This window comes from Pseudophryne corroboree, chromosome 7 (genome assembly GCF_028390025.1).
Source record: "Pseudophryne corroboree isolate aPseCor3 chromosome 7, aPseCor3.hap2, whole genome shotgun sequence".
NCBI classification, from domain to species: Eukaryota; Metazoa; Chordata; class Amphibia; order Anura; family Myobatrachidae; genus Pseudophryne; species Pseudophryne corroboree.
This window is the reverse complement of record NC_086450.1, coordinates 285,457,048-285,476,305: the sequence shown is the minus strand read 5'-3', so window position 1 is coordinate 285,476,305 and position 19,258 is coordinate 285,457,048.

Below are 19,258 nucleotides of genomic sequence, written 5' to 3'. Positions count from 1 at the left end.
CCTCTACCTCTAAGAAGGTACCTGCTCCAGCAAGGACCCTGTCTGTTCCAAGACTTACCGCGGCTGCGTTTAACGGCAGGGCGGTTGAACGCCGGATCCTGAAGGAAAAAGGCATTCCGGATGAAGTCATCCCTATCCTGATCAAAGCCAGGAAAGATATAACCGCAAAACATTATCACCGCATTTGGCGAAAATATGTTGCGTGGTGCGAGGCCAGTAAGGCCCCGACGGAGGAATTTTCAACTAGGTCGATTCCTACATTTCCTGCAAACAGGAGTGTCTATGGGCCTGAAATGGGGGTCCATTAAGGTTCAAATTTCGGCCCTGTCAATTTTCTTCCAAAAAGAACTAGCTTCAGTCCCTGAAGTTCAGACGTTTGTGAAAGGGGTACTGTATATACAGCCTCCTTTTGTGCCTCCAGTGGCACCTTGGTATCTAAATGTAGTTTTTGGGTTCCAAAAGTCACATTGGTTTGAACCACTTAAATATGTGGAGTTAAAATATCTCACATGGAAAGTGGTCATGCTGTTGGCCCTGGCCTGGGCCAGGTGCGTGTCAGAATTGGCGGCTTTATCCTGTAAAAGCCCTCATCTGATTTTCCATTCGGACAGGGCGGAATTGAGGACTTGTCCTCAGTTTCTCCCTAAGGTGGTTTTCAGCGTTTCACCTGAATCAACCTATTGTGGTGCCTGCGGCTACTAGGGACTTGGAGGACTCCAAGTTGCTAGACGTTGTCAGAGCCCTGGAAATATAGGTTTCCAGGACGGCTGGAGTCAGAAAATCTGACTCGTTGTTTATTGTGTATGCACCCAACAAGCTGGGTGCTCCTGCTTCTAAGCAGACTATTGCTCGTTGGATTTGTAGTACAATTCAGCTTGCACATTCTGTGGCAGGCCTGCCACAGCCAAAATCTGTAAAAGCCCATTCCACAAGGAAGGTGGGCTCATCTTGGGCGGCTGCCCGAGGGGTCTCGGCTTTACAACTTTGCCGAGCAGCTACTTGGTCAGGAGCAAATACGTTTGTAAAATTCTACAAATTTGATACCCTGGCTGAGGAGGACCGGGAGTTCTCTCATTGGTGCTGCAGAGTCATTCGCACTCTCCCGCCCGTTTGGGAGCTTTGGTATAATCCCCATGGTCCTTACGGAGTCCCCAGCATCCACTTAGGACGTTAGAGAAAATAAGAATTTACTTACCGATAATTCTATTTCTCGTAGTCCGTAGTGGATGCTGGGCGCCCATCCCAAGTGCGGATTGTCTGCAATACTGGTACATAGTTATTGTTACCAAAAAATCGGGTTATTGCTGTAGTGAGCCATCTTTTCTAGAGGCTCCTCTGTTATCATGCTGTTAACTGGGTTTAGATCACAAGTTATATGGTGTGATTGGTGTGGCTGGTATGAGTCTTACCCGGGATTCAAAATCCTTCCTTATTGTGTACGCTCGTCCGGGCACAGTATCCTAACTGAGGCTTGGAGGAGGGTCATAGGGGGAGGAGCCAGTGCACACCAGGTAGTTCTAAAGCTTTACTTTTGTGCCCAGTCTCCTGCGGAGCCGCTATCCCCCATGGTCCTTACGGAGTCCCCAGCATCCACTACGGACTACGAGAAATAGAATTATCGGTAAGTAAATTCATATTTACTGACCCTGGGGCATATAAAAGACGCTGTCCTATATATGAGAGATGCCCAGAGGGACATTTGCCTACTGGGCTCTAGAATAAATGCAATGTCGATTTCTGCCAGAAGGGTCCTGTGGGCTCGGCAATGGACAGGTGATGCCGACTCAAAAAAGCACATGGAGGTTTTACCTTATAAGGGTGAGGAATTGTTTGGGGACGGTCTCTCGGACCTAGTTTCCACAGCTACGGCTGGGAAGTCAAATTTTTTGCCATATATTCCCTCACAGCCTAAGAAAGCACCGTATTACCAAATGCAGTCCTTTCGATCACAAAAAGGCAAGAAAGTCAGAGGTGCGTCCTTTCTTGCCAGAGGCAGGGGTAGAGGAAAGAAGCTGCACAATACAGCTAGTTCCCAGGAACAGAAGTCCTCCCCGGCTTCCACTAAATCCACCGCATGACGCTGGGGCTCCACAGGTGGAGCCGGGAGCGGTGGGGGCGCGTCTCCGAAATTTCAGCCACCAGTGGGTTCGCTCACAAGTGGATCCCTGGGTTATACAGATTGTGTCTCAGGGATACAAGCTGGAATTCGAAGTGATGCCCCCTCACCGTTACCTCAAATCGGCCCTGCCAGCTTCCCCCATAGAAAGGGAGGTAGTGTTAGCGGCAATTCACAAATTATATCTCCAGCAGGTGGTGGTAAAGGTTCCCCTCCTTCAACAGGGAAGGGGTTACTATTCCACAATGTTTGTGGTACCGAAACCGGACGGTTCGGTCAGACCCATATTGAATTTAAAATCCCTGAACATTTACCTGAAAAGGTTCAAGTTCAAGATGGAATCGCTCAGAGCGGTCATTGCAAGCCTGGAAGAGGGGGATTTTATGGTGTCTCTGGACATAAAGGATGCTTACCTGCATGTCCCCATTTATCCATCTCATCAGGAGTACCTCAGATTTGTGGGACAGGACTGTCATTACTAATTCCAGACGTTGCCGTTTGGTCTGTCCACGGCACCGAGAATATTTACCAAGGTAATGGCAGAAATGATGGTGCTCCTACGAAAGCAAGGAGTCACAATTATCCCATACTTGGACGATCTCCTCATAAAGGCGAGGTCCAGAGAGCAGTTGCTGATCAGCGTAGCACACTCTCAGGAAGTGTTGCAACAGCACGGCTGGATTCTGAATATTCCAAAGTCGTAGCTGATTCCTACGACGCGTCTGCCCTTCCTGGGCATGATTCTGGACACGGACCAGAAGAAGGTGTTTCTCCCTGCGGAGAAGGCTCAGGAGCTCGTGACGCTGGTCAGAGACCTCTTAAAACCAAAACAGGTGTTGGTGCATCAATGCACGCGAGTCCTGGTAAAGATGGTGGCGTCATACGAAGCCATTCCCTTTGGCAGGTTCCATGCGAGGAGCTTTCAGTGGGACCTGTTGGACAAGTGGTCCGGATCGCATCTTCAGATGCATCGGCTGATCACCCTATCCCCCAGGGCCAGGGTGTCTCTTCTGTGGTGGCTGCAGAGTGCTCACCTTCTCGAGGGTCACAGATTCGGCATACAGGACTGGGTCCTGGTGACCACGGATGCAAGCCTCCGAGGATGGGGGGCAGTCACTCAGGGAAGAAACTTCCAAGGGCTGTGGTCAAGTCAGGAGACTTGTCTGCACATCAATATCCTGGAACTAAGGGCCATATACAACGCCCTGAGTCAAGCGGAGCCTCTGCTTCGCAACCAACCGGTGCTGATTCAGTCAGACAACATCACTGCAGTGGCTCATGTAAACCGCCAGGGCGGCACAAGAAGCAGGGGGGCGATGGCGGAAGCCACCAGAATTCTTTGTTGGGCGAAGAATCACGTGCAAGCACTGTCAGCAGTGTTCATTCCGGGAGTGGACAACTGGGAAGCAGACTTCCTCAGCAGGCACGACCTCCACCCGGGAGAGTGGGGACTTCATCAAGAAGTCTTCACACAGATTACTAATCGATGGGAACTGCCACAGGTGGACATGATGGCATCCCGCCTCAACAAAAAGCTACAAAGGTATTGCGCCAGGTCAAGAGACCCTCAGGCGATAGCTGTGGACGCACTAGTAACACCGTGGGTGTTCCAGTCGGTCTATGTGTTTCTTCCTCTTCCTCTCATACCCAAGGTGCTGAGAATCGTAAGAAAAAGAGGAGTGAGAACAATACTCATTGTTCCGGATTGGCCAAGAAGGACTTGGTACCCGGAACTGCAAGAAATGCTCACAGGGGACCCATGGCCTCTGCCTCTCAGACAGGATCTGTTGCAACAGGGGCCCTGTCTGTTCCAAGACTTACCGCGGCTGCGTTTGACGGCATGGCGGTTGAACGCCGGATCCTAGTGGAAAAAGGCATACCGGATGAAGTTATTCCTACGCTGATAAAGGCTAGGAAGGACGTGACAGCAAAACATTATCACCGTATATGGCGAAAATATGTTGCTTGGTGTGAGGCCAGGAAGGCCCCTACAGAGGAATTCCAGCTGGGCCGGTTCCTGCACTTCCTACAGTCGGGAGTGACTATGGGCTTAAAATTAGGGTCCATAAAGGTCCAGATTTCAAAGGGCCTTTCAGGGGATACTGTCTTCAGAAAAAGTTTCCCTGGGTGTGTGCAGTGTGTCGGTACGGGTGTGTCGACATGTTTGATGAGGAAGGCTCGCTAAATGTGGAGGGAGAGTGCTTGTATGTCAGGTCGCCGTCGGCAACGCCGACACCGGACTGGGTGGATATGCTAAATGTCTTGAATGTAAATGTAAATCTTCTGCATAAAAGATTAGACAAGGCTGAAGCTAGGCATCAGTCAGGTAGCCAGCCCGTGCCTGTCCCTGGGGAGCTAGGACCTTCAGGGTCTCAAAAGCGCCCCATATCCCAGGTCGCTGACACAGATACCGACACAGATACTGACTCTAGTGTCGACTATGAGGATGCAAAATTACAGCCGAAGGTGGCAAAAGGTATTAGGTACATGATTATTGCCATAAAAGAGGTTTTGCATATCACGGAAGAACCCCCTGTCCCTGACACGAGGGTGTCAGGAATCGACTCACCAAGCTGACATCTGTCCGCCGCTGCGGACTCCGTCCTGGGTCCCTGCGTTCATCTGTCATCCGCGTCTCTGCCATCAGACGCCATCCTGGGCCTGGGAGCGCTCCTGTGATAGCGGGCGTGTAGCACGCCGCGTTCCCGCTAGGCCGCGGCATGGGCGCCGCCATGACAGCCTCCAGCAGTCAGTATACGGCGGCCAATCTGGTGCTTGGCCGCACCCACTTTTCCTCACTCCACCAATGACTGTTCAACAAGGGGTATATATGAAGCTGCAGGATCAGTCTGCAGGCATCCTGAACTTTGTGTCACTCCTGCGACTCATGTGTAAGGATCTGGTTCCTGTTTCCTCCGTGTACCTGGATACCTACCTGCTGTTCCGTGTTCCTGGCTTTCTACCTGAGACTTTGTACTCCTGGTTACTTTTCACAGCTCCGTGGAACTTCAAGCCCCAGCAATACCTGCTTCCATCTACAGGCTTCACACTCATCACCATCTCTGTGTGCTTCAGCCTAGCAGTAGAGACTGACTCCAGGTGTGTTCCATCTCTCCACCTGTGATACAGCTTGCTTGCTGCCAGTGCCTCATCACCTGCACTGTGAGTCAGACTCCTGCCTCTGCTACCAGGTTTGCTATACAACACCATCTCTGCTGGTTCCATGTTTTAATCTGCTCTGGTTCCCATACCAGAATATTCTCTGCCAAATTATCACTCATCTGTTATCATCACTACCGGTTATTATTTCATCAGTCACCATTCATTCTGTTACCATAGACTTTCAGCTGCCACGCTGTACAATTGACATTTGCATTTCCTATTGTTATTTTCTGCTGCCGTTTTGTGAACCATCTGTTTAATAAATATCATTGCGCTCATGCGCAGAAACATAATCCAGCCTCCTCGTTTTCTCCCATCCACCTCCACTGACCCACTAGCGCCCCCTCCGGGGACACAGACAAAACCAAGTCTGACAGAGGGTTCACATGTATAAGGGGAAAAGGCCTGAGGTCACGTTTCCGTCCTCATTTGAGCTAAGCGAATTATGCGAAAAGGCTTGGGAATCTCCAGATCGGAGACTACAGGTTCCCAAAAGGATTCTCATGGCGTATCCCTTTCCACAGAAGGATCGGATACGATGGGAATCTGCGCCTAAAGTAGACAAGGCGCTGACACGCTTATCCAAGAAGGTGGCACTGCCTTCTCCGGATACAGCTTCCCTCAAGTATCCTGCGGATCGCAAGCAGGAAATCACCCTGAAGCACATTTACACACATTCAGGAACTATAGTTAGGCCGGCCATGGCGTCGGCCTGGGTTTGTAGTGCTGTCGTGGCATGGGCAGACTCCTTATCTACGGAGATTGACACCTTAGATAGGGATACCATCCAAATGACCATGGAGCATATCAGAGATGCTGCCTTGTATATGAGGGATGCTCAGAGAGACATTTGTTTACTAAGCTCTAGAATAAACGCTATGTCTATTTCTGCTAGGCGATTCTTGTGGACCCGACAGTGGAATGGAGACGCCGACTCGAAGCGGCATATGGAGTCATTGCCGTACAAGGGGGAGGAATTGTTTGGAGAAGGCCTCTCGGACCTAGTCTCTACTGCTACGGCTGGTAAATCGAATTTTTTACCTTATGTTCCCCCGCAGCATTCTAAGAAGGTACCGCATTATCAAATGCAGTCCTTTCGTTCCAATAAAAACAAGAAGGTACGAGGATCGTCCTTCGTTGCCAGAGGTAAAGGTAAGGGAAAACGGCTGCACTCAGCTAGTTCCCAGGAGCAGAAGTCCTCCCCTACTTCCGCAAAGTCCACAGCATGACGCTGGGGCTTTCCGGGGGGAGTCGGATCAAGTGGGGGCACTGCTTCGTCTTTTCAGCCACGTCTGGGTTCAATCACAGGTGGATCCCTGGGCAATAGAGATTGTTTCCCAGGGATACAGACTGGAATTCGAAGACATGCCCCCTCGCCGGTTTTTCAAATCGGGTCTGCCAGCTTCCCCGTCAGAGAGGGAGCTAGTGTTAGCGGCAATTCACAAATTGTACATTCAACAGGTGATAATCAAGGTTCCTCATCTCCAGCAAGGAGAGGGTTATTATTCATCCCTGTTTGTGGTACCGAAACCGGACGGTTCGGTCAGACCCATTCTAAATCTAAAATCCCTGAACCTGTACTTGAAGAGGTTCAAGTTCAAGATGGAATCGCTCAGAATGGTCATCGCCAGCCTGGAGGGAGGGGATTGGATGGTGTCCCTGGACATAAAGGATGCGTACCTTCATGTTCCGATTTCCCCCCCTCACCAGGCGTTTCTGAGATTTGCAGTACAGGATTGTCACTACCAATTTCAGACGTTGCCGTTTGGTCTTTCCACGGCCCCGAGAATTTTCACCAAGGTAATGGCGGAAATGATGGTGCTCTTGCGCAAGCAGGGAGTCACAATTATCCCGTACTTGGACGATCTCCTTATAAAGGCGAGATCTCTGGAGAAGTTGCTGGACAGCGTGTCTCTGTCCGTGAAGACGTTGCAGAGGCACGGTTGGATTCTCAATTTACCGAAATCCCAGCTAGTGCCTGCAACGCGTCTGACCTTTTTGGGCCTGATTCTAGACACAGACCAAAAAAGAGTTTTTCTTCCGGTGGAGAAGGCTCAGGAGCTCATAGCCCTGGTCAGGAACCTTTTAAAGCTAAAAAAGGTTTCTGTGCATCATTGCACAAAAGTTCTGGGGAAGACGGTGGCTTCATACGAGGCCATCCCCTTCGGCAGGTTCCATGCGAGGACCTTCCAATGGGACCTATTGGAAAAATGGTCCGGGTACCATCTACATTTGCAGAAACGGATCACCCTGTCTCCCAGGGCCAGGGTATCTCTCCTGTGGTGGCTGCACAGTGCTCACCTCCTAGAGGGTCGCAGGTTCAGCATTCAGGACTGGATCCTGGTGACCACGGACGCGAGCCTCCGAGGTTGTGGAGCTGTCGCACTGGGAAGAAATTTCCAAGGTCTCTGGTCAAGCCTAGAGACTTGTCTCCACATCAGTGTCCTGGAGTTAAGGGCCATTTACAACGCCCTACGCCAGGCGGAGGAATGGCTTCAGAACAAACCGGTTCTGATTCAGTCGGACAATGTCACTGCAGTGGCTCATGTAAACCGCCAGGGCGGCACAAGGAGCAGAGTGGCCATGGCAGAGGCGTCCAGGATTCTGCGTTGGGCGGAAGGCCATGTAAGCGCGCTATCAGCAGTGTTCATCCCGGGGGTGGACAACTGGGAGGCGGACTTCCTCAGCAGGCACAACCTGCATCCGGGAGAGTGGGTACTTCATCAAGAAGTCTTCGCACAGATCGTGGATCGGTGGGAACTGCCTCAAATAGACATGATGGCGTCCCGTCTCAACAAAAAGCTAAAGAGGTATTGCGCCAGGTCAAGAGACCCTCAGGCGGTAGCGGTAGACGCTCTGGTGACACCATGGGTGTTCAGATCGGTCTATGTGTTTCCTCCTCTACCTCTCATACCCAAGGTGTTAAGAATAATAAGACTAAGAAGGGTCAGAGCAATTCTCATTGTTCCAGATTGGCCAAGGAGGACTTGGTATCCGGAGCTGCAAGAGTTGCTCACAGAAGATCCGTGGCCTCTTCCTCTAAGGCAGGACCTGTTGCAGCAGGGGCCCTGTCTGTTCCAAGACTTACCGCGGCTGCGTTTGACGGCATGGCGGTTGAACGCCGGATCCTAGCGGAAAAAGGGATTCCGGAGGAGGTCATTCCTACCCTAATCAAGGCTAGGAAGGATGTGACATCGAAACATTATCACTGTATATGGCGGAAATATGTTACTTGGTGTGAGGCCAGAGCTGCTCCTATGGAGGAGTTCCATTTGGGCCGTTTGCTTCACTTCCTTCAAACGGGAGTGAATTTGGGCCTAAAATTAGGGTCCATAAAGGTCCAAATTTCGGCCTTATCCATTTTCTTTCAAAGAGAATTGGCTTCTCTTCCTGAAGTACAGACTTTTGTGAAGGGCGTGCTGCATATTCAGCCTCCCTTTGTGGTATTAAGTTTCCTCAAGTCACCTTGGTTTGAACCACTCAAAACAGTGGAGTTGAAATACCTCACGTGGAAAGTGGTCATGTTGTTGGCCTTGGCTTCTGCAAGGTGTGTTTCGGAATTGGCGGCTTTATCATATAAAAGCACATACCTGATTTTTCACGTGGATAGGGCAGAGTTGAGGACTCGGCCTCAATTTCTGCCCAAGGTGGTCTCATCTTTTCATATGAACCAACCTATTGTCGTGCCTGTGGCTACACGGGACTTGGAGGATTCTGAGTCCCTGGATGTGGTCAGTGCTTTGAAGATTTATGCGACCAACAAGGTGGGCGCTCCTGCTTCAAAGCAGACTATTGCTCGCTGGATCTGTAACACGATTCAGCAGGCGCATTCTACGGCAGGATTGCCATTACCTAAATTGGTTAAGGCCCATTCCACTAGGAAGGTCGGCTCTTCTTGGGCGGCTGCCCGAGGGGTCTCGGCATTACAGCTTTGCCGAGCTGCTACTTGGTCAGGTTCCAACACTTTTGCGAAGTTCTATAAGTTTGATACCCTGGCTGAGGAGGACCTTGTGTTTGCTCAATCGGTGCTGCAGAGTCATCCGCACTCTCCCGCCCGTTTGGGAGCTTTGGTATAATCCCCATGGTCCTTACGGAGTCCCCAGCATCCACTAGGACGTTAGAGAAAATAAGATTTTACTTACCGGTAAATCTATTTCTCGTAGTCCGTAGTGGATGCTGGGCGCCCGTCCCAAGTGCGGACTTCTTCTGCAAGACTTGTATATAGTTTTCTCTGACTTCCTAGTGGATGCTGGGAACTCCGTAAGGACCATGGGGAATAGCGGCTCCGCAGGAGACTGGGCACAAAAGTAAAAGCTTTAGGACTACCTGGTGTGCACTGGCTCCTCCCCCTATGACCCTCCTCCAAGCCTCAGTTAGATTTTTGTGCCCGGCCGAGAAGGGTGCACACTAGGGGCTCTCCTGAGCTTCTTAGTGAAAGTTTAAGTTTAGGTTTTTTATTTTCAGTGAGACCTGCTGGCAACAGGCTCACTGCATCGAGGGACTAAGGGGAGAAGAAGCGAACTCACCTGCGTGCAGAGTGGATTGGGCTTCTTAGGCTACTGGACACCATTAGCTCCAGAGGGACCGAACACAGGCCCAGCCTCGGAGCTCGGTCCCAGAGCCGCGCCGCCGGCCCCCTTACAGAGCCAGAAGCAAGAAGAGGTCCGAAAAAATCGTCGGCAGAAGACATCAGTCTTCAACAAGGTAGCGCACAGCACTGCAGCTGTGCGCCATTGTTACTCAGGCACACTTCACACTCCGGTCACTGAGGGTGCAGGGCGCTAGGGGGGGGCGCCCTGAGCAGCAATGTAAAACACCTTGGCTGGCATAAATACACCACATATAACCCCCAGGGCTATATGGATGTATTTTAACCCCTGCCAGAACTCACCAAAAAAGCGGGAGAAAAGGCCGCCGAGAAGGGGGCGGAGCCTATCTCCTCAGCACACGGGCGCCATTTTCCATCACAGCTCCGCTGGAAGGAGGTCTCCCTGACTCTCCCCTGCAGTCCTGCACTACAGAAAAGGGTAAAAAAGAGAGGGGGGCACTAATTTGGCGCAGTTTTAATACTAACAGCAGCTATAAAGGGAAAAGCACATTTTATAGTGGTATTCCTGTCTATATATAGCGCTCTGGTGTGTGCTGGCATACTCTCCCTCTGTCTCCCCAAAGGGCTAGTGGGGTCCTGTCCTCTATCAGAGCATTCCCTGTGTGTGTGCGGTGTGTCGGTACGATTGTGTCGACATGTTTGAGGAGGAAAATGAGATGGAGGCGGAGCAATTGCCTATTATACAGTTGTCACCCCCTAGGGAGTCGACACCTGAGTGGATGAGCTTATGGAAGGAATTGCGTGACAGTGTCAGCTCTTTACGACAGCCAGTTGACGACATGAGACAGCCGGCTACTCAGCTTGTGCCTGTCCAGGGGTCTCAAACGCCATCAGGGGCTTTAAAACGCCCATTACCTCAAATGGCAGACACAGACACGGATACTGACTCCAGTGTCGATGATGAGGAGACAAACGTGACTTCCACTAGGGCCACACGTTACATGATTGAAGCAATGAAAAATGTATTGCATATCTCTGATAATACAAGTACCACTAAAAAGGGTATTATGTTTGGTGAGAAAAAACTGCCTGTAGTTTTTCCTGTATCCGAGGAATTAAATGAAGTGTGTGATGAGGCGTGGGTTTCCCCCGATAAAAAAACTGATAATTCCTAAAAGGTTATTGGCATCGTACCCTTTCCCGCCAGAGGATAGGGCACGTTGGGAAACACCCCCTAGGGTGGATAAAGCGCTCACACGCTTGTCTAAACAGGTAGCACTACCCTCTCCTGATACGGCCGCCCTAAAGGAACCTGCCGATAGAAAGCTGGAGAATATCCTAAAATGTATATACTCTCACACGGGTGTTATACTGCGACCAGCAATCGCCTCAGCCTGGATGAAAATATTGATACCCTAGATAGGGACAGTATATTACTGACTATAGAGATTTGAAGGATGCATTTCTATATATGCGTGATGCACAGAGGGATATTTGCCGACTGGCATCAAGAGTTAGCGCGCTGTCCATTTCTGCAAGAAGAGGTTTATGGACGCGGCAGTGGTCAGGTGATGCGGATTCTAAAAGACACATGGAAGTATTGCCTTATAAGGGGGAGGAGTTATTTGGGGTAGGTCTATCAGACCTGGTAGCCACGGCAACTGCTGGAAAATCCACATTTTTACCCCAGGTAGCTTCTCAACCTAAGAAGACGCCGTATTATCAGGCGCAGTCCTTTCGGCCCCATAAGGGCAAGCGGGCAAAAGGCGCCTCATTTCTGCCCCGTGGCAGAGGGAGAGGAAAAAGGCTGCAACAAACAGCCAGTTCCCAGGAACAAAAGCCCTCTCCCGCCTCCGCAAAGTCCTCAGCATGACGCTGGGGCTTTACAAGCGGACTCAGGCACGGTGGGGGCCCGTCTCAAGAAGTTCAGTGCGCAGTGGGCCCACTCGCAAGTGGACCCCTGGATCCTCCAAGTGGTATCTCAGGGGTACAAATTGGAATTCGAGACGTCTCCCCCTCGCCGTTTTCTAAAGTCTGCTTTACCGACGTCTCCCTCAGACAGGGAGGCAGTATTGGAAGCCATTCACAAGCTGTATTCCCAGCAGGTGATAATCAAGGTACCCCTCCTACAACAGGGAAAGGGGTACTATTCCACACTATTTGTGGTACCGAAGCCGGACGGCTCGGTGAGACCAATTTTAAACCTAAAATCCTTGAACACTTACATACAAAGGTTCAAATTCAAGATGGAGTCACTCAGAGCAGTGATTGCAAACCTGGAAGAAGGGGACTATATGGTGTCTCTGGACATCAAAGATGCTTACCTACATGTCCCAATTTACCCTTCTCACCAAGGGTACCTCAGGTTTGTGGTACAGAACTGTCACTATCAGTTTCAGACGCTGCCGTTTGGATTGTCCACGGCACCCCGGGTCTTTACCAAGGTAATGGCCGAAATGATGATACTCCTTCGAAGGAAGGGAGTTTTAGTTATCCCTTACTTGGACGATCTCCTGATAAGGGCAAGATCCAGGGAACAGTTGGAAGTCGGGGTAGCACTATCTCAGATAGTGCTGCGCCAGCACGGTTGGATTCTCAATATTCCAAAATCACAGCTGATCCCGACGACACGACTTCTATTCCTAGGGATGATCCTGGACACAGTCCAGAAAAAGGTGTTTCTCCCGGAGGAGAAAGCCAGGGAGTTATCCGAACTAGTCAGAAATCTCCTAAAACCAGGCCAAGTCTCAGTGCATCAATGCACAAGGGTCCTGGGAAAGATGGTGGCTTCTTACGAAGCAATCCCATTCGGCAGATTCCACGCAAGAACCTTCCAGTGGGATCTGCTAGACAAATGGTCCGGGTCGCATCTTCAGATGCATCAGCGGATAATCTTGTCACCAAGGACAAGGGTGTCTCTCCTGTGGTGGTTGCAGAGTGCTCATCTTCTAGAGGGCCGCAGATTCGGCATTCAGGACTGGGTCCTGGTGACCACGGATGCCAGCCTGAGAGGCTGGGGAGCAGTCACACAGGGAAGAAATTTCCAGGGCTTGTGGTCAAGCCTGGAGACATTACTTCACATAAATATCCTGGAGCTAAGGGCCATCTACAATGCTCTATGCCTAGCAAGACCTCTGCTTCAAGGTCAGCCGGTGCTGATCCAGTCAGACAACATCACGGCAGTCGCCCACGTAAACAGACAGGGCGGCACAAGAAGCAGGAGGGCAATGACAGAAGTTGCAAGAATTCTTCGCTGGGCGGAAAATCATGTGATAGCACTGTCAGCAGTGTTCATTCCGGGAGTGGACAACTGGGAAGCAGACTTCCTCAGCAGACACGACCTCCACCCGGGGGAGTGGGGACTTCACCCAGAAGTCTTCCACATGATTGTGAACCGTTGGGAAAAACCAAAGGTGGACATGATGGCGTCCCGCCTCAACAAAAAACTAGACAGGTATTGCGCCAGGTCAAGGGACCCTCAGGCAATAGCTGTGGACGCTCTGGTAACACCGTGGGTGTACCAGTCAGTGTATGTGTTCCCTCCTCTGCCTCTCATACCCAAGGTAATGAGAATCATAAGAAGGAGAGGAGTAAGGACTATACTCGTGGCTCCGGATTGGCCAAGAAGGACTTGGTACCCGGAACTTCAAGAGATGCTCACAGAGGACCCGTGGCCTCTACCTCTAAGAAAGGACCTGCTCCAGCAGGGACCCTGTCTGTTCCAAGACTTACCGCGGCTGCGTTTGACGGCATGGCGGTTGAACGCCGGATCCTGAAGGAAAAGGGCATTCCGGATGAAGTCATCCCTACCCTGATCAAAGCCAGGAAGGATGTAACCGTACAGCATTATCACCGTATTTGGCGTAAATATGTTGTGTGGTGCGAGGCCAGGAAGGCCCCTACAGAGGAATTTCAACTGGGTCGTTTCCTGCATTTCCTGCAAACAGGACTGTCTATGGGCCTAAAATTAGGGTCCATTAAGGTTCAAATTTCGGCCCTGTCGATTTTCTTCCAGAAAGAACTGGCTTCAGTTCCTGAAGTTCAGACGTTTGTCAAGGGGGTACTGCATATACAGCCTCCTTTTGTGCCTCCAGTGGCACCTTGGGATCTCAATGTAGTTTTGGGGTTCCTAAAATCACATTGGTTTGAACCACTCTCCACTGTGGACTTAAAATATCTCACTTGGAAAGTGGTAATGCTGTTAGCCCTGGCTTCAGCCAGGCGTGTCTCAGAATTGGCGGCTTTATCCTATAAAAGCCCTTACCTAATTTTTCATACGGACAGGGCAGAATTGAGGACTCGTCCTCAATTTCTCCCTAAGGTGGTTTCAGCGTTTCACTTGAACCAGCCTATTGTGGTACCTGCGGCTACTAGGGACTTGGAGGACTCCAAGTTGCTGGACGTAGTCAGGGCCCTGAAAATATATGTTTCCAGGACGGCTGGAGTCAGGAAATCTGACTCGCTGTTTATCCTGTATGCACCCAACAAGCTGGGTGCTCCTGCTTCTAAGCAGACTATTGCTCGTTGGATTTGTAGTACAATTCAGCTTGCACATTCTGTGGCAGGCCTGCCACAGCCAAAATCTGTAAAAGCCCATTCCACAAGGAAGGTGGGCTCATCTTGGGCAGCTGCCCGAGGGGTCTCGGCTTTACAACTTTGCCGAGCAGCTACTTGGTCAGGGGCAAACACGTTTGCTAAATTCTACAAATTTGATACCCTGGCTGAGGAGGACCTTGAGTTCTCTCATTCGGTGCTGCAGAGTCATCCGCACTCTCCCGCCCGTTTGGGAGCTTTGGTATAATCCCCATGGTCCTTACGGAGTTCCCAGCATCCACTAGGACGTCAGAGAAAATAAGAATTTACTTACCGATAATTATATTTCTCGTAGTCCGTAGTGGATGCTGGGCGCCCATCCCAAGTGCGGATTGTCTGCAATACTTGTACATAGTTATTGTTACAAAAATCGGGTTATTATTGTTGTGAGCCATCTTTTCAGAGGCTCCTCTGTTATCATGCTGTTAACTGGGTTCAGATCACAGGTTGTACGGTGTGATTGGTGTGGCTGGTATGAGTCTTACCCGGGATTCAAAATCCTTCCTTATTGTGTACGCTCGTCCGGGCACAGTATCCTAACTGAGGCTTGGAGGAGGGTCATAGGGGGAGGAGCCAGTGCACACCAGATAGTCCTAAAGCTTTTACTTTTGTGCCCAGTCTCCTGCGGAGCCGCTATTCCCCATGGTCCTTACGGAGTTCCCAGCATCCACTACGGACTACGAGAAATAGAATTATCGGTAAGTAAATTCTTATTGCTTCAATAAGGGTTATATTATAGTTGGTCGGTCTTGAACCGAGGCTATGTTAATTGTTCATACTGTTAACTGGGTAGTTAATCACAAGTTATACGGTGTGATTGGTGTGGCTGGTATGAATCTCGCCCTTAGATTACAAAAATCCTTTCCTCGTACTGTTCATATCCTCTGGGCACAGTTTCTCTAACTGAGGTCTAGAGGAGGGACATAGAGGGAGGAGCCAGTGCGCACCCAGAATCCAAAGCTTTCTTAAAGTGCCCTATCTCCTGCGGAGCCCGTCTATTCCCCATGGTCCTTACGGAGTCCCCAGCATCCACTACGGACTACGAGAAATAGATTTACCGGTAAGTAAAATCTTATCTTATTTTTTTCCCTTTCGGTGCAGATAGTGGAAGGTGAAAAGGTAAGAGTTCTGCAGCCTTGTTAGGTTCGCTGAAGCGGATGTCGTTTTCTGTTTCTACCACATCCATCGCATGTCGCTGGGTGCTGGAGCCCACTCCGGTGTGAACTCGTTTACTACTTTTCAGTCAGTCCGGGAATGGACTAGGATCTGTGAGTTAATTATAGAATCCAAAGGGGACATTCTGGCGTTTACAGATGTTTCCCCTCACTGATTTTTCAAATAGATCTTGCCGTTTCCCCTCTGGAAGGGGAGGTAGTACGCGACGCCATACCAGAGTTGCGTCAGGTTCAGGGCGTTGTCCTGCTGTCCCTGTGTAACAAAAAAAGATTTCTGCTGCGGGGTACACTGGGCTCCACAAGTCTGGACAATGGGGTGTAGAGTAGGATCTTGATCCGAGGCACCAACAGACTCAAAGCTTTGACTGTTCCCAGAATGCACAGCACCGCCTCCTATATCACCCCTCCTCCCAGCACAGGAGCTCAGTTTGTCAGTTGGTGCTGCAGTAAGCAGGCACTTAACAGAGGGGCTGCTCGAAGCAGCCCTGAGAAAAGCTTTTTATGAGGTAAAAAGTGAAGAGTTCAAGGGCAGCAGCGGTGGTAAATGTTTTGTGACATTCACTGCTGCAGCTCCAGCTCTCCCCAGCGGCGCTGTACACTCCCGAGCCCTGGTTGCCGGGTACCTACAGCGGAGGCTCCGGTTTTCTTCATGTTAGTCACACACGGCTGGGGCTCTCCAGGATCGCGTGGCCGCGCTTCGGGAGGTGGTAAGTGGGTCCCGCTCCGGCGTAGACAGTGGGAGACGGGCCGCGCGTGCTGGCGGTGGACAATGTGGCAGTACAGGCGATCCCACTAGATCACCAGGGCATGGGCGCAGGTCGGGTTTTCTCTCTAAACCCCGTCTTATATCTCCCACAGTACCCTGTGGTTTTGCCAGCAAGGGGGATAAGGATTAGACCTGAAGCCCCTCCCCCAGCCCCAGGGCGCCATTTCCCGCAAATGTTCCAGCCCTGGAGCTGCATATCTGTCTTTTCCTCACTCCCAGTCAGTGTCTGCGGCACCATTATCCCTCAGCTCACTGTTCCTGGGACTGCTTGGGCAAATCCTCTTATGTAAAGCCGCCTGGTTGTCAGCGCTGTGCCTTTACATGACACTTAAGTATTCTACCTGCCTTTTTAGACCGTGATAGTTAAGAAAAAGTGCTTTTAGTCAGGGTTTTATAGTACAATTACCCTGTGATATACATCCAGTTCTTACTGTGTACTGTTATATCTCCTGTTATATAGCTGTGTAAGCTAGTCCAGTGCAGTATTATTGTCTGTAATAACCTCTGCATTGTACAAACTGTGACCTTCTGTGTGTGCATTTGATAGCTGAGTGTTGTCCATCTCGTGTCTTTCACTCAACTTGCTATCCCTATGTTCTATAACCTGAGGGGGCTTGGTGCGTCAGGTGTTATCTAATATAGGATTTTCACAAAGATATACGTACGTATTTTTCTCTGTGATTTGGTCACCATATCTCTTCTTTATCTCTGCTAGTGCTGACTACACTGCGCAGTGGTTTGGGTTTGGGATATTGTGCTGCTAATAATTGTACTGTGTTACCATGTCTGCTTCTGAGGGTAACGGTTCTGGGGCGGAACACACTGCTGGTGTTGCTGAAGCCACAGGCACATATGAGGAGAATATAGCAGCTGTGGGCTCTGGTTCTGGGGCTCCTTGCCCCCCAGTGGGACTGTGGCAACGGAGGCACATACTGACCCACCGTGGGCTGCTTTTCCACGCTTCTGCATACGCTAGTTCATAAACTAACACCCCCTATGGGACCCCCAATGCCGGTACAACCGTATGTGGGCCCTGCAGCTAACCCGCCGTGGGCGGACGATTTATCTGCTCAATTAAAGAAGTTGAACCAGTCCTTGACTACTAAAAAGTCTGACCAACGCTCGCCTAAGTCCAAGAGGTCCTCTAAGCGAGCGCTCGTCTCCTCACAATCCACTGCTGTCACTGACACCTCGTCTGATGAGGACGGCACTGACACTGACCCCACAGGTTCTGACTCGGATACGGCTGATGGGGTGGGTAGTTCACATGTGGATGTTCCTGACCTTTTGGAGGCTATTAAGTTAATTCTGCAGATTACGGATGATCCCCTAAGAAGCCAGATAGGTTCAAGCGTCAGAATGTGGTTAAACAGGTTTTCTCCTTCATCCACTAGGGGCCACTGGAGCGTAGTTACAATGGGGAAATAGTAGGCAGTAATTGGGAGCTGGCACTTTAAAATTCTAACACTGTGGCTAGCTCCTCCCCTACTATCTCCCCTCCAAGCCAGTCTTAGTTTAGTGCCCGAGGGAGCTGGTTCACTTGGGTTTAGCTGAAGAATTTTTTCTTTTTACTTTATTATTTTTATTTTTCTTACTTACACACACAGACTGGCAGCTCTGCCACTGCCAGTCTGCACTGCGGGAGCTGCCGGCGGGGTCCCATCGCAGCTGCGTGCGGCTCGGGATGGGCCCCGGCTGAGGGAGACACTGAGCTCTCCTGAGTTGGCCGGACACCGCTGCGTGCGGCGCGTGTCGGGGCCACTCCATCAGGATCCTGCAAGCAGCGGTGAGTACACTCCCCCCCCCCCCTCCACTCATACAGTATGGGCTGTGTAACAGTTTGCATGACAAAAAAAAAAAAAAAAAGAATTTTATTTTGGAGGCACCTTTATGATTTTATATTAGGCGCCATTACTAGGGGGCGGAGCTTAATCCCGCAGTGGAGCACAACAGACTAATGCAGAGATCTGTGGTATAGAGGGACCTGGGTTCAAGCCCAGTGCCACCTAGATGATTTCTATTTAGACCCGGCAGGCTAAGCGCCCCCGCTCCCCGGCCGCGGCTCGCAGGGCCGTCAGGGGATGCAGGGCGCTCCCCGCTAAGTTTGCGCGGGAGCTTGGTACTTTGGACGGAGCATAGGGGGCGGAGCTTTCTCCCGCTCTGCTCGGCGGGCTCAGCGCCGCGGCTCGCAGGGCCGTCAGGGGATGCAGGGCGCTCCCCGCTAAGTTTGCGCTGGAGCTTGGTACTTTGGACGAGCATAGGGGGCGGAGCTTTCTCCCGCTCTGCTCGGCGGTCTCAGCTCCCCGGCCGCGGCTTGTGTGATCGGCGGGGAGGCAGGACGCTCTCCGCTGACTTAGTACTAGAAGTGTAAAAGTTTTTACATTTGGGCGCCATAACGGGGGGCGGGGCTTCCTCCCGTCTTGGACCTCGGCTCCCGGCGGCCACCTGCGGCTCGGTTGCTGCTGGCGGCCATTTCCTCTCTGAAGGGGAAACCTCTACCCGGACTCCACTGCTTGCTGTGATTGACAGGGTCTCCTCATCACTGCAGTGAGTAGTTTTTCTCAATGTGTTCCTCCTGTGGCACACACACACATATATATATATATATATATATATATATATATATATATATATATATGGATATAGTTGTACTGTGTGTGTCAAGGTGTATATATATATATATATATATATATATATATATATATATATTTCTCTGACGTCCTAGTGGATGCTGGGAACTCCGTAAGGACCATGGGTAATAGACGGGCTCCGCAGGAGACTGGGCACTCTAAAAGAAAGATTAGGTACTATCTGGTGTGCACTGGCTCCTCCCTCTATGCCCCTCCTCCAGACCTCAGTTAGATTTCTGTGCCCGGCCGAGCTGGATGCACACTAGG